The sequence below is a fragment of the Mus musculus genome, chromosome 2, assembly GCF_000001635.26.
Source record: "Mus musculus strain C57BL/6J chromosome 2, GRCm38.p6 C57BL/6J".
NCBI lineage: Eukaryota > Metazoa > Chordata > Mammalia > Rodentia > Muridae > Mus > Mus musculus.
Window position 1 is genome coordinate 163,423,851 of NC_000068.7, and position 11,677 is coordinate 163,435,527.

Sequence of the window (11,677 nt, forward strand, 5' to 3'; positions counted from 1 at the left end):
CCATGACCTTCATACCGTGTCCTGAATGGGTGTGACCCTCCCTACAGTCTTCAGGCCTCTGCCTGTCACCCGCCAGCTCTAGGCCCTTCCTCAGCTCCAGTACTCCAGTGACATTCCACTCAGGTTCGGTGATGGACCTGTCAGTCACTTGCTGGCCTCTTACCCAGCATCTTGGTTGGATTTCTACCCTGTGATAAAAGCTCTGTAATCAAAACGTGGTCTATCTGGCTTATGGATCCTGGGTCACTGTCACTGAGGAAAGCAGGAACCAAACCTAGAGACCATGGAGGAAGACTGCTCACAAGGTTGATCCTTCTGACTTGGGCAGATGGCTTTCTTATACACCCCAGGACCACCTGCCTAGAAATGGCCCAGACAGTGGCCTAAGCCCTCCCCCATCAATCAAGAAAATTGCCCCCAGGCTTGTCTGTAAGCAATCTGATGGAAGCATTTTCTCAATTAAGGTTCCTCTTCCCAGATAACTTCAACTTATGTCAAGTTGACGAAAAAACTAACCGGGCTACGCAAACAGCTTTCTTCATCTGCTGTATGCTGAGTCTGGACAGCAAGCAGCGCCTGCTACATGTTCTCCCCACAGTCCTGCTACCTGCTCCTACCTGTGTGGCTTAGATGCCCTTGTACCGGAGCTCCCGGGACATGTCATGGTCACTTCAGAGCAGGACTCACATCTTGTGCTGCCCCTGTCCCCACCCCACCCCCACCGGTATCCTGCTCAGCCTTGGCACAGCACTGGATGAATGAGCAAGCTTATGGAGCCTCTGCCATCAGTCAGTCATCTCAGCAAAGGCTTCCAGTTGCTTATTGGCAGTTTAGAACCACAACTAATGACAGCTGATCCCATCAGCCTTCGATCTGAGCAGTGGGGCTTTTCCCCACCGGCTCTTGCCTGGGAGGCAAGGGTGGGGTAAGTAGGGATTGACTGTTCTATTTGCCCTCTCTGTAGGTCCCAAGGCTGTCGTACTCTTATTTAGGCAATTGCTTTCCTCTAATGTCGGGGAACAGCAGAGGGAGGGAAAGGGCTGCCATAGTGCCGTATTCTAAACATACCAGCTCGCCTCTCCTAGCTCCTGGTAAACTGGCCACAGCCTGAGCTCCTGGATCCTGTTTAATAATCCTCACCAGGAGTGAGACTGTTTCCTAGGAGCTATTTCTAGCCAGCAGAGGGCAAGGGATGCCAGCTTCTCTTTAAAGCTTTTCAAAGCTTGAAAGACCCCAGGGGAGTCTAGCTGGCCTCTGTCATTTGAACTTTACAGTTTCGGTTGTGCAGTGACATCAGTGAGGTTTAAGTGGAAAATGGGATCAGAAGTAAAGCCTCTGGAAAAAGTTTACGGTGAGGCCAGGGACTGCCGAGAAGGACTTCTGAAGTTTCTCAGACATCCATGTCTTGATCGGACACTGGCTATAGGAATGTGTTCAACCTGTAAAAGATACATGAAGGTATATGTCTGAATGTCTCCGCATCATTCAAACCCAATTTAGTCTCAGAATCTAAACCTTGCAAAATAAGTCACAGCATCCACAAACCTCAAGGCCAGCAAGATGGCTCGGTGGGCAAAGGCACTGGCCAACCAGCAAGATGGCTCGGTGGGCAAAGGCACTGGCCAACAAGTCTAACAACCCTGGAGCCCACACAGGGAGAGAACAGACTTCTGAAAGTTGTTTTCTGACCTCCAGTGTGTGTACCATGGCATACATTCACACACACACACACACACACACACACACACAATGTAATAAAAATTAACCTCTATGCAATGATAGCACTATAGTCCTTAACAATGACAGGGTCATGAGACCCTTGAGCTAACCACAAAGCCCAGCTGAGAGCTTCTGCAGCAACAGAAGAGAACACAAGTAAGAGACACAGTAGAGCATAGGAGAGGTTACAGGTGGCTCTGAAGCACATAAAAAGATGTTCACCTTAGGTGAGAAGATGCTCAACTTCAATCTTTTTTTTTTTTGAGATTATAATAGTATTGTATGTTTCTCACTTCCATCTCCTCCCTCCAAACCTTCCCATATGCCCTTCCTTGCTCTTTTGTTGATTTTATATATGTGTGTATACATGTTTAGGCATTCATGTTGTGAGACTATGGATGTAGCTTTTGACATCACTAGGAGACGCTCTCCCACAGAAAAGTCCCTGATCCTTTGGCTCTTACGGCCTTTCTGCCTCGACTTCCACAATGTTCCCTGAGCCTTAGGTGCCGGAGTTATTTTTGTAGATGAATCCTTTGGGGCTGCGCCCCACAACTCTGCATTTTGATTGTTTATGATTTTTAGTGTTGGTCTTGGTGCTTTGCAAAGAGAAGACTTCTTGAGGAGTGAGGACTCTGTACTTTGAGTATAAGGGCAAATATCTAGAAGGCACGTAGGGATTGAGCTGGTTTAGCAAAGTGGTGGCTGTAGATTCTTCTCCAGGCTTCAGTCTTTCAGAGATAAGTGTTTATTTCCAGTGTGCTGAGGACCGTTTTTCAACCCACTAGATTGACAGAAGTCTCACAGTTTGATGGTCTCTATCAGGTAGAGATGGAAAAAATGGGTGCAGAGTGGTAGAATGTCCATTCATGCATTGCTGGTCAAACTCTGAAGTGAATAGCCCTGTTGATTTGGTAAAATAAAGACTAGAAGTCTAGCTATCTACACAACATCCAACAAGTCTGGAAGGTGGGGGAATGGAAGCACAAGAACCTTTTGCCTGTCTGCTCAGAGTGAGAGTGGGTGGAGACCTGGCTCTGTGTCTGTTTCCTATGTCTGCCTCCAGTCCTGTGCAACACCAGCCTGCTCCACTAACCCCCAAGTGCCCACATTTTCACACCTTCTGTGGAAACACTGTTTTCTGTCCGCCATGTCTAACTGTCTGCCTTCTCTCATCTTTTTGACTTGCCAACATTGCTTCAGTTTTAGTCTTAATTGGCTTTATTTGCAGTTCTAAAATGGGGCAGTAGTCCAGACCAGAAAGGGTTCAGAACACGGCATTCTGCCACGTGGGCAGGTTATATTTGCAGACAGAGAATTTCTCTCCCCTTTTAAAACTCCAAAACAAATGAAGAAAAAAAATCAAGACCAAAACTCACAAAGCCCCCTCTATCCAGGTTCCTTCTGAAGCAACTGTCCTTTTTCCTTTCCGAGCCTTAGTCAGCATCTCTACTTACCCTCTATCTATCTATCTATCTATCTATCTATCTATCTACCTACCTACTTACTGACTGTCTACCCACCTACTATCTGTCTGTCTATCCTATCTCTATCATCAATGTATCTATCTACCTATATCTATCTATCTATCTATCTATCTATCTATCTATCTATCTATCTATCTATCTACCTACCTACCTACCTACCTACCGATCTATCATCTCTTCCTAAATAACCTCCTTGTGTTGCTGAATCTAGTAGCTACAATTGAAGTCCAGGCACTGTCTGACACATGGTACACACTCCTCTTGACTACTTTTGGTAGAGACTAAAAGAGTAATACAAATAACAAACGAAGCATTGGATTGATCTTTTGAAAAGATAAAGAAGAACTAACCTTTAGCCAACTAATCAAAAGAGAAGACCCAAATTAAAATTTGAGACTAGAGGCTGGGGGAATAGTTCAGGAGTTAAGAGCACTTCCCATTCTTCCAGAAGGCTCGAGTTCAGTTCTTGGCACTGGTGTTGAGCACATCACAGTAGCCCATTACTCTAACCCCAGAGGATCCACAGCCTCTCTGGCCTCTGTGGGTACCAAACGTGTACACACACACACACACATACACACACATAAATAAACCTTTAAAATTGGAGATGAAAAGTAGGGACATTATAGATTTCAGTGAAATACAGAGGATCTTCGGGGTCTACTTTGAAAGTTTATATTATAAAAACTGGGAAATCTAGAAGAAATGGTAAGTTCCCAGACACATGATCTGACTGAATTCCATGAAACCTCTCCCACAGTGACCAACCTAGTATCTGTTGTAACTGCAGATCTCTATCAACACTATCTCTCTCTCTCTCTCTCTCTCTCTCTCTCTCTCTCTCTCTCTCTCTTTAAAGATTTATTTATTTATTTATTTATTTAATCCAGTACACTGTAGCTGTGCTGATGGTTGTGAGCCATCATGTGGTTGCTAGGAATTTTGAATTCAGGACCTCTGCTTGCTCCATTCAGCCCCGCTCGCCCCAGCCTAAAGATTTATTTATTATTATATCTAAGTACACTGTAGCTTTCTTCAGACACACCAGAAGAGGGCGTCAGATCTCAGTACGGATGGTTTCGAGCCACCACCATGTGGTTGGTGGGATTTGAACTCAGGACCTTTGGAAAACTGCTGAGCCATCTCTCCAGCCCCTGTTAACACTATCTCTTGTGCAGATACTGTGATGGTGTCTCTCTAACTTCCCAGGAAGAGAAACAGTGGTTCAATTTGTGAAGTCATCTTCAACTGTGCAGTGCTTTGTATTACATTGTGCGCGCATGCACACACACACACACACACACACACACACACACTCCATAACTCCAAGGAGTTAGACTTGTTCACCTGAGACTTACAGATGAGGCCCAGGAAAGGGAAGCACCTGTGGAGCTGGGAGTGGCTCTGTCCCTCGAAATCCCTCACTCTAAAGCACTTCTCCTTCAAAGACCATGAGTGCCAGAAGCTGCTGCTTGGAGGAAGATGTTAATGAGCCCTCCAGCTGTGTGAGTGCTGGGCCAGGGCTTTAACCTCCTCAGGGAGGCAGCACAAGGACCCAGATGTGGAGACTTGGAAGAGCTGGATTCCTCCTGATCGCTTCACAGCACTTCCTATGAGACCTTGAGCAAGCTAAGCTACTGTACTGTCTGGAGTCTCTGCTCAGACCCGTGAGACGTGGAACACCCATCCTATCTGCCAACTTAGAATTGCTTTGAGGACCTGGCACTGAGTTTTCCTGATTCTTGTTGACTTGGGAACTTGAAAGTTAGCCACTCCAGGAAGCCCTCAGGCTGGATCTGCTGGGGTGGCAAGGCTGGATGGACTTGAGCAAGGTTTCTGCCCTGTTCCTCCTTCCTTTTCTACTGGTTATTTTACAGTGTTCTTGGAAGATGGTGGGGTGCTGGGGTGCCTACAGAAAGGAAAAGCTACAGGCTGGAGAGATGGCTCAGTGGTTAAGGGCACTGGCTGCTCTTCCAGAGGTCCTGAGTTCAGTTCCCAGCAACCACATGGTGGCTCACAACCATCTGTAATGGGATCCGATGTCCTCTTCTGGCATGCAGGTATACATGCAGATAGAGCACTCAGACATACATACATACATACATACATAAATAAATAAATAAATAAATAAATAAATAAATAAATAGGAAAAGAAAAAATTGAAAAAGAAAGAAAGGAAGGAAAGGCTGCCCTATGCTCCCCTACCCCTCCCTCGCACTCTACGGAGAACATCACTCCTTCTTGGGCTTGTAGAAGTGTGTATCTCAGCAGCTGGGAGGCTGAGATGAGAGACTCCAAGTTCAAGGCCACCATGTCTCAAACAAATGAATAAACAAATACTCAAAACCCAATCCCATTTCTGTGTATATACAATGTAAATACATACACAGGGACACACCTATACATGTGACTTTGTTCTTAAATGTTATGTCACACCACCCCTCTTTTTGTACCTCACATTTTCCTTCTGTCATTGTATATTGCCAACCTTTCTATATGCAAGCTACCTAATTCTAAATCTGGGCATTTTACAGGTATATTTAGTCAACTATCTTCCTATGCCATTAAATTTTAAAATATTACTAATGGTGCATTGAAATGCTTAACTAAATTTATATGCTCCTATAGTTATTTTGAAGTGAGATTGGTGGTACACGTGCCTATATTTGGTGTAGAGGGAAGGGCCATGATTGAAAGATGTGAAAAGGAGACCCTCACCCGCACCCCCATCCCAACCCCCACGCCATGGAAGCCACTGCTTTCTCTGCAGGGTGTATAGAAGAAATCCTTGGTGTGGGCCTGGAGAAGCCCACACAGCTTTTAAGTTACAATCTCTTCCTCTGGCCTTCAGAGACTCTCTGTTGCCCTTCCTATGCATCTTCTCTTAGTGCACACCTAGAACTAGGAGCTGCCTTGCACAACCAGTTTGCCTCACCACAGAAACTAGGAAGAATATCCACCAAGGTCTGGCCTACCCAGACACCAGATGAAAGCCTCATTCTGATTCCTCAGGATCTCACACACACACAGAGAGAGACAGACAGACAGACAGACAGACAGACAATGCACATGTTGAGTCTGAGCTGCTGGTGGAGGCTTAGCTGAAGCATGAGCAGATTCACAGCCCCTTCTGCCAGGTCTCATTGGCATGCAGACCGAGTTGATCCGGGTCCACGCTCCTGTCCGTCCTCCCACCCACTTCAGAGCAAGCCAGAGTCAGCCTGGAGGAAGCATCCTTGAAGGACTTTGTCGTCTGACCTAGATACTCCCAAGAAAATAACCCATGCAGCAGAAGTGTGGTAGACTTGTCTGCAACCTTTGTGAAGGGGATGGAGAGGATCCACCCAACAGCAGACTTCCACAGTGCGCAGATAGATGCTCCTGCCCTGATGCTGGAGACAACAGTTCTGTGTGTTTAAGCCACAGCCCAGTGTGCATTTCTAGTGCAGTAAAGGGATGTAGACGCCGTCTTCTGGCTCCCTCCACTCTCAAATCATACAGAAACCAAGCCAGCGGGAGGCAGTGTCCAAGATACAAAGTCACAGATCTCCATCTGGCTGACTTAGAGACAGATGAATAATTGCAAGAGGTTCATGGAGGGAAGCGGAAGAAGGCTGTAAATGAGAAAGGGCCTGAGATCTGGCCCTGTCCTTCCTGCCCCACACCGGATAAATCACTGGGCCTCCTTAGGCCTTTGCTCCCCAACTGACTAGTAACTGGAAACAATCACCTTTTCAGTCCTGGTTTTCTTGGAAACATTGTTAGTAACATCAAGATGGTTAAGATGCCTTAGGGATTTGGGATAATTCCAGGTCCTGGTTATTTGTTTTACTTCTTTGCAAGCAACAAGTTCAGAGCAGTGGAGGGGGAAAGAGTGGGAGAGAAGACGTTGCTAAGCAGAAAACAGTTTGAAGGAGAATATGGCAGGGAAGGCCAATTATTCGATACTGTGTTATTGATTTAGTTAGTGATTGACTTAAGGCACTGCGTGTACTGCACCGCTCACTTCTAAGCAGGACTTCATCTGCTAGCTGGAACAGAGTGACCTGAAACAATGGGCCATTGCCTTAACAACCTGACCACAAAAGTTCACACCTGCCAACTCTAATGGATGCCTTTCAAAACAACCTGCTGGTCCCCGTGAGCAGCTCTGTAAAATCTCACTCGATAGTCTGCCTTCACCTTATTAGGGCGTAAAATGAGAATGTCGCAGGAAGTTTTCTGGAGTTAGCAGTCTGGCACCAGTGAGAGTGGAAGCATCACTGTGGTCGGAGACCTCCTTACAGGCTTCAGTGCTAGGTCTGATTTGTGTTCTCCTTTTATGCTCGAAAGCCACAGGATGAGGCAGGCCAGCAGGCAGGACTTTACAGAAGCCTACGCAGAAGTCAGCAGGTTGCTAAGGGCCACGCCCATTTGTTTTTGCTATTCCTCCATGTCACTCTGTTTCAGGTTGCAAGTGAAGTCGCGCTCTGCAAATCGGCACTACAAGCAGTGCTTTGGGTGAGTTACGAAGCAAGCCAGTGTATCGAGGACTAATAATTTGTCTCTTCCACCTTACTCTACTGCAAGAATACAAATGGGACCCAGGCCAGAAGCCTTTGAAGGGGCTCTCCTGGCTCCAGTCCACTGCAGCACTTCTTGATTCCACTCTGGTGTTGGAGTGCTTATTGCAGAAACATCCTGCAACAAGTTCTTAAGAATACTGTGCCAGCGGAGCGTGGTGGCACACGCCTTTAATCCCAGCACTCCGGAGGCAGAGGCAGGCAGATTTCTGAGTTCGAGGCCAGCCTGGTCTACAGAGTGAGTTCCAGGACAGCCAGGGCTATACAGAGAAACCCTGTCTCAAAAAACAAACAAACAAACAAACAAAAAAAGAAAAAAAAAAAGAACACTGTGCCACGGGCATCTTGGTCGGTCCTTCTAGATAGGTGACCTGATAGCCGATTCCTAACCTAGATTGTGGGACAGATTTAGGGAGCCCCTGATCCCACCAAAATTGTGGGGTTGGGGTTTCTGCTCTTCTATTCCGTTTCCAGAATTATTAAGTGCTCCTCTAAACAAAACCTGTTGTCTTAAAAATATGTTCTAGGCACATTTTTAAAGTATATTTTATGACCCAGACCACCATGTCTTTAATCCCAATACTTGTAGATCTCTGAGTTCCAGGATGGCCTGGTCTACATAAAGATACTCTGTCTCAAAAAAACAAAACAAGACAGACAAAATGTAAAACTCTTCACCTACCTTAAAGCTGCTCAGTAACCTGCTGTTGTATTCAGTCTGAGGGTTGGAATCTGAAAGGCTCTTGTGTTGAAGGTTTAGCTGCCAGCACAGGCTTAGGGGACCTGACTGGATTCTGAAGACTCTGACCTATTCAGTGGGCTAATCCCTTGACGGATTCACAATATGGTTATGTTATGTACGAAGTGGGCCACTAGGTGCGTGTCTCCAGCCCCTCCCTGGGTCTCTCTGCTTCTCAGCTTCCACCAGGTGAACAGCTCTGCTGGGCTCCCCTTCCTGCCATGGTGTCTGCCTCACCATAAACCAGACTCTGGGTGGACTGAGACACCTGGAACTGTGAGCAGAGGTAAACCCCCCTCCTAAGTTCTTTTCCCAGGAATTTTATTACAGCAAGGAAAATTGACCACCTGTATAATATGAAACTTTGTTTAATATTGTTTCTCTTTCTGTTTTTTTGTTTTGTTTTTTTTCTTTTTTTTCCACCCGCCTCCGGCCCCCTTGTTTCTCTTTCTGAAGCAGGGTCTCATGGTGACCCTGGCTGGCCTCAAATTCACCTCTGAGCTGAGAATAATGTTGAACTTCTGATCTCCCACCTCCCCTTTCACAAAGCGAGGAAACAATGGTGTGCTATCATACTCAGCGTCTGGGGCTTCAGGGTGGAACCCAGGACTGCATGCATGCTAGGAAAGTGCTCTGTTGACTGCAATTGCTCACAGTGAGCAGACGTGTTTCGCAAAAGCGTGTTCAGTCATTACTTACCTGAGCCTAACTTGACAACCCGCCTTCTCTAGGCCACTTAGAGTATTTTAAAAGCTTTTGTGGTCCGGAGAGAAGCCAGATGAAGAATATGAGCAAACAAGAAGAGAACCACTAAAAAGGTGGGCACTGAGCTAAAATGATTTTTAAAGGCACAGAAGGATGACAAAAGTATCTTGCTTTGAGCAAGAATAACCAATCAGGAACACTTCAGGTATCAACACTCATTTCCAACCAATTATATATATATATTTTTTTTTCCCGTTTGTTTGGGTTTTTTTTTGTTTTTCGAGACAGGGTTTCTCTGTATAGTTGTCCTGGAACTCACTTTGTAGACCAGGCTGGCCTCGAACTCAGAAATCCACCTGCCTCTGCCTCCTGAGTGCTGGGATTAAAGGCATGCGCCACCACGCCCGGCTCCAACCAATTATATTTAAGTAAACAGTTATCTCTTGGGCAGCTACTGTTTTATGTCAGACATTGTGACAGATGCTTGGGGACTCAACAGCAGCCACTGACCTGGGACTTAGGAACAAGGAGGAAGCAACCCAGACCCTGTTCTGTTCATAAAGGCTTTGTCTAAGCAGCCGCAGGAGGAAGCACGATATGGCTTTCTTCTCATCCTGTGACCCAGCCACGCTGCTTGTGAAACACCTGCATGTGTCAGGCTTAGTGGAAGCCTCCTTCAAGTGGACAACCAGAATAGATGTTTCCTCAGACACTTTACCAGGAGGATCATCCAGGAAGCTCACGACCTCCTGGCTCCACCCCTTTAAGCTAGTTTGAACTTTTTCCTGATTCAGCTGCCACTTCTATCTTGGAGGGTGTGTGTGTGTGTGTGTGTGTGTGTGTGTGTGTTTTGTTGTTTTTCTGAATGACTGAGAACCCCACAAAGCAAGTCTATCATTTCCTTCAGCCTTTAGATCATCAGGCAAAGCACCCTGTCTTGTGGTGACTTCTCCATTCTGTGAAGTTCTTCCCTGACACAGAGCCTGCCGGCTCCCTGCTGATTCATCAAGCCCAGCACAAGCTCAGAGCTTCTATCCGGGAACAGATGGCTCACAGCATGGGGGCAACTCGGCCCAGACCTTTGAGGACAGACTGTGCTGGTGACACTGGTGACACTGGTTCTGCTGCTTCCACAGGTGTTGGGGGAGGGGGAGACAGCTCTAGTTGTGAGACCTAATACTGTCTTTCCAGTAAGAGCTTGTTTGCCTGTCTTAGAGAAGAACCTAAGTGTGGCTGACCTCTGACCTCTGGTTTGGATCCAGCTGGTTCAGATAAGCCTGAGTCCGGAACTAACCAATGATTTCAAAGATGATGAGTCCAGATGCAGACACCTTCAGACACCTTTTGCTAGATCCTGCCAAATGTGTTTCCTAGAAGACTCGGTTCATTCCCGGTATCTTATCTGGGATAAGTTTGGGATTCAGATTTCATGGGACTCTAAGAACACAGGATTGTCCTGCATATGACGTGCCATTTCTAGACAGGCCATGGCAGCTCCTCACAATTAGCAGCAGTCTCCATGGAGAGTAGAGTAAACAGGGTTATGCTGGCTAATACTGTCAGGCTGACAGGATGTGGAGTCACCTAGGAGGCCAGCCTCCCAGCATGCCATGAGGGATCGCTTCAAGTTCAAGACCAGCTTGGTCTATATAGTGAATTCCAGGACATTTAGGGACACCCAGTGAGACCCTATCCCCAAAACAAATAAAAGATTTAGGGCGAATAAGGAGAAGGTACATGCTGTTTATATGTGTCCCCCACCCCCACCCCACCAGATAAGCACGGGGTCTTCCTCTGTTTGCTCCTCCCTGGTGTCCCTTAAGCCCTCATTTGTCCTTGTAACAGCACTTGCCACACTGTGCTATGATGGTCAAGGTCCCCACAGAAACAGCTCACTGAGAAAGAAACTGAAGTGCTCTTAGACATCAAGAGCTAGGAAAGCAGAGTGCTGGAGAGGGCATGATGGACTTGCCATGAGAAGATGGCGCCACCCATGACCAAGCCTGGCCTGGTTAATAGTGAGGCACTGTGACTGTAATGGGAGAGAAAGTGGAACCTATAGCTGTAAATGGATTTTAATAAACTATTAATTATTAATTATTACCCAGTTAGCCTCCCAATAACTGAGTCTTATGAATTATTCAATTAGCTCTTGCACAATTACTGGGGGGGGGGGGTCATCCCTAATCTATGTTTCTAGTCACTAGACTGTTAATTCCCAGCTGTGTTCCTCAAATGAATCTCACCTGCTCCAGCAATCTGGCCTGGGGGTGGCGGTGGGACATTTTATTAGGGCCGTGTTCCTGATCTGTCATATCTAATGGAGACCCTCATTCTCTCCATCTTCCTCCTTCTTGGTTCTTCTTTCTCCTTTTTCTCCTTAGTCTAACCTAGAACTTCCAGTCAGGGTGGCTCGCTGAGGTACCTAAGTGCTTTAGAACATTTGCAAGGACATGAGTTCAATT